The sequence below is a fragment of the Eptesicus fuscus genome, chromosome 1 (genome assembly GCF_027574615.1).
Source record: "Eptesicus fuscus isolate TK198812 chromosome 1, DD_ASM_mEF_20220401, whole genome shotgun sequence".
NCBI classification, from domain to species: Eukaryota; Metazoa; Chordata; class Mammalia; order Chiroptera; family Vespertilionidae; genus Eptesicus; species Eptesicus fuscus.
Genome location: NC_072473.1, coordinates 87844414 through 87847978, shown reverse-complemented (window position 1 = coordinate 87847978; position 3565 = coordinate 87844414). Strand labels below are relative to the sequence as shown.

Here is a 3565-nt window from a genome sequence, read left to right as displayed (position 1 = left end):
CCCTTTGCATCAAGAGTCTAGTTTCTTTTCTGCAAATTAATCCTAATTTCCAGAAAACTGATTTTCTGATTTCATGTTGATCCTAACACACTTTAAATAAAAGAAAATGCTATAATGCTTAAAATAATTAGAAGATGGTAACTAGATTCCTTTACTGTTATGTAAGATGCATTTCAAGTGCTTTGCAAATACATGGAAAGTAGCAAGAAAACTTAGATTTTAAACCTGGATTCCTTAACTAATTACTACAGGACAAAAAGATGACAAAAGGCCATAAAACATGCATATTTTGAAGAAAAGAAAGCTTCACAACAAAACAAACGTTTACTAGATTATAAAACACTCCCTTTACCCAGGTATTACTTTATCTCTGAAACATCCGAGATCTTTCCCTTGATAACTTAGGCTGTAAGGAATGAGTACTTTGCAGTAATCTCTAGTAGAACTTGGCATCTTTCATGTATGAACATTAACTGAATGTTACAACTGGATCTTAAAAGAAGGTTGCCAGTTTTACTTTTTTGAGCCTCTCTAGGGTTTTGAAGGCTTTATATCAGTTTGTCTTTTGGAGTTGCTATCTTTGGAATTCTCTCCACTTAGCAGTTTGTCTGGAGATGAGGACATGGCAGATAACAGATATTCATCTGGGGATGCTTTTGGCAGGGTTGGCTCTATTTGTTTTTCATCCACCTCTTTGCAAAGATTTAATGCTGATAACCTATCTTGTTCTTCTTGGTTTTCTCTCTCAAAAAGTACATGTCCCAAATCTAACAGCGTTTGAGTGATGGCGACTTCTGTTTCTTCTTGGTCTGAGGAAGATTCAGGGAACATTCTCCCTCTTTTTGCAGAAGCGCCTGGATCCCCGGCTGTTTCAAACAAAGATTCCTGTTTTTTTCTTTTGGAAACATCTTTTTTACTGCTCTGTGGGTAAGATTCTTCATTTTCTGTCTCAGTTATCTGTGTCATATCTGATATAATGCACACACTCACTCTGCTGCCACGAGGCTCAACTGCAGCTTCTCTGGAGTAGGAAATGCTGGCTTTAGGTTCCTCCTCTTCATCATTCTTGCTTGGTTTCATTTTGACTTTTCCTCCAAGGCACAATTCTGTACCACTGGCACATAACTGAGGCATAGGTGACTCTATTGAAGACATTGCACCTTGTTCTTGAATTTCATGACATATTTGAGAAGAAAGTGTTGGAATATCCTCCTTAATTTCTGTGCCTTGGCACATAGGGCTCTTTATATCACTACTGTCACTCTCCTTAGACATGGAGCTTTTCTTGCCTTCTTGCACAACTTCTGATAGTGATACTGGCCCATACTGAGATATAGGTGACAAATACTCCTGGATATCGCCAGTGTTTGTTTGTTGGTTCATTCTTTTCGTTTGTGACCTGGTTGTGACTCGATTAGATGTTCTGGCATACATGGTAGAAGCCCAGCCAGTTTCCTCATCAAAATTAATATCAAAGCTTATCTTTCTTGCTAGTTCTCTATCACTTTTCAGTTGTCTTTCTATCTCTCTTTTCCTTTTTTCTGCCTCCTCTGCCAATAATTGCTGTATGTATTCTTCACTGGCTTTGTTTTCTTCTTCTGCATTGGCTCGTTGCAATGCCTCCATCTTGCGTTTCTCCTCTTCGTATTCTCTCCTCAATTCTCCAGGTTCACTTATCAGATGAACTGGCTGAACGTCACCATGACTTTCTTGTGATTCTTGGCAAGAGACTCTCAGATTACATTCTTCTGGATAGTGTTTTTGAATTTTCTCCCACAATTCCATATTGACTAGGGTATTTCTTCGGGTATTGTACCAGGTCCATCCAGAGATCCAAAAGCGACAGAAGGGACAGCATAAATTCGACTTTTCTACAAGGGATTGAAAGCATGGCTTACAGAGCGTGTGATCACAAGGTAGTGTTACAGGCTCGATCAGGATTTCTAAACAGACCTTGCACTGGTATTCAGACAAAGGAGGGATGGCCTCTTCAGGTACTGCCATTTTAATGTGCTAATTAGATATAGTCAACATCAGCACCCAGAAGAGAAAGAATAGTATTTCCAGCCCAATTTATGGAGCAAGACAATGAACAGTTTTGTGTTTAAATATGTCCCACAGCGTATCAGAATTCAGAGATTTGGAGCATCAAACATGTCTTAAGGCAAGAGGGATTCTGCAGGCCAAGTAAACAGTACTACCATGTAAGGCGGTGTATCAGTCCAAGTTTAGGACAAACGTCCGGTAAGAAAATTAACCGTTCAGTAAGGAGACCTCGGCCGTTGATCCAAGACAGTAACGTAACGGTTTTGGCAGGACGGACGGCTCTCTGGCATGGGGCGAGTTTCACACCAAATTCCCCTCTCCCCCTCACCAGGTAAGGATGCTTCCTTGGCTTCGGGTAGCCAAGCCAGAGACAGTCCAGGAGCGCCCTTTCAGGGCCACCATCTCAGGACGAAGGCTCTGGAATAACAGTGCCTCGGCTCTGCCCCGGAAGCACTGCTGAAGCAGGACTTCCGGTTTACTATTGCTATGGCGCAGTGCACATTCCCTGGTCCACCTGGCCCTGCCTGGAAGCAGGAAGCGGGGCTCCCCTGAAGCAGGACTTCCGTTTTACTATGGCAGCAGCACACAATTCCCCAGACCCTGCTTTCCAGCGTCTAGCGAGGTTTCCGGGTGCTTTGACCCTTGGGCCTGCCAAAAGCTTTTACATGGTGCAAAGGTAGCGTGTCTGACTCCAAAAAACCTTCCACAAATCTTATCATTAAAAAAACAGAAGTTAGGAAGCATTATCCCAACCTATCTTCTTTCCTGTCGCTTTAATTATTTTTAATAAATGCATTTATATAGCAGCAAGCCTAATTAGACCAGAGGTAGGATATGGAAAGCAGAATAAACCATTAGTTGGGCAAATAAAACTAAGATGGATTCAAGCAAGAGGAAGGTGCTGAGGGTGGGGGTTCAAATCAGCCGCAGCGACTCTGTTTCAGAGACAAAACTCCAATCTCTAAAATTCTTGGAAGAGGATAAAAGCAAGAGGAAATAGGGTACCAGGAAGCAAGTCAAGGGAACAATTCATCAGGCCCAGTAATTAGAATTATGGTCTGATTTAAGAGCAGGACCAGTAAGCAGGAAGGCTAAATCATGAGGTACAAAATTTACTGGCCTAAGATTCTCCTGCCTTGGGAAAGAAATGGACCTAGAATCCAGAGCAGGGTTGAATCCCAGCAAGATTTAGCATTAGGGAGCAACGCAAGTCATTATATAATAGGAGAACTAATCTTAACAAAAATTTATCAATACTGAGAAAATGGCGGCTCTTCCTATTCTAGAGATGCATGATTGTTCATGAGTTCCAAATAAGAATTGAATCTGGGAAGAGCCAGGAACACAAAGACTGTCTACTTCTTATGATAAGATTTCTATTAATGTATTTTTAAACTTTTCTTTGTTTCCTTGCAGATCAACAATAAAGAAAAAGAAAAAAAATATATTTAAGATTTAAACATCCAACTTTTTTCCTTATGTTCCTCACATGAAAAAAAGCTTCCGGCACCAAAATTAC

The 3565-nt window shown here is 40.9% G+C and overlaps 1 pseudogene; it reads right to left on the bottom strand.

Annotated features, from left to right (window-relative positions):
• Positions 1-364: 364 nt before the first annotated feature.
• Positions 365-2383, bottom strand: LOC129149376 (E3 ubiquitin-protein ligase RNF168-like; annotated as a pseudogene).
• Positions 2384-3565: the final 1182 nt, after the last annotated feature.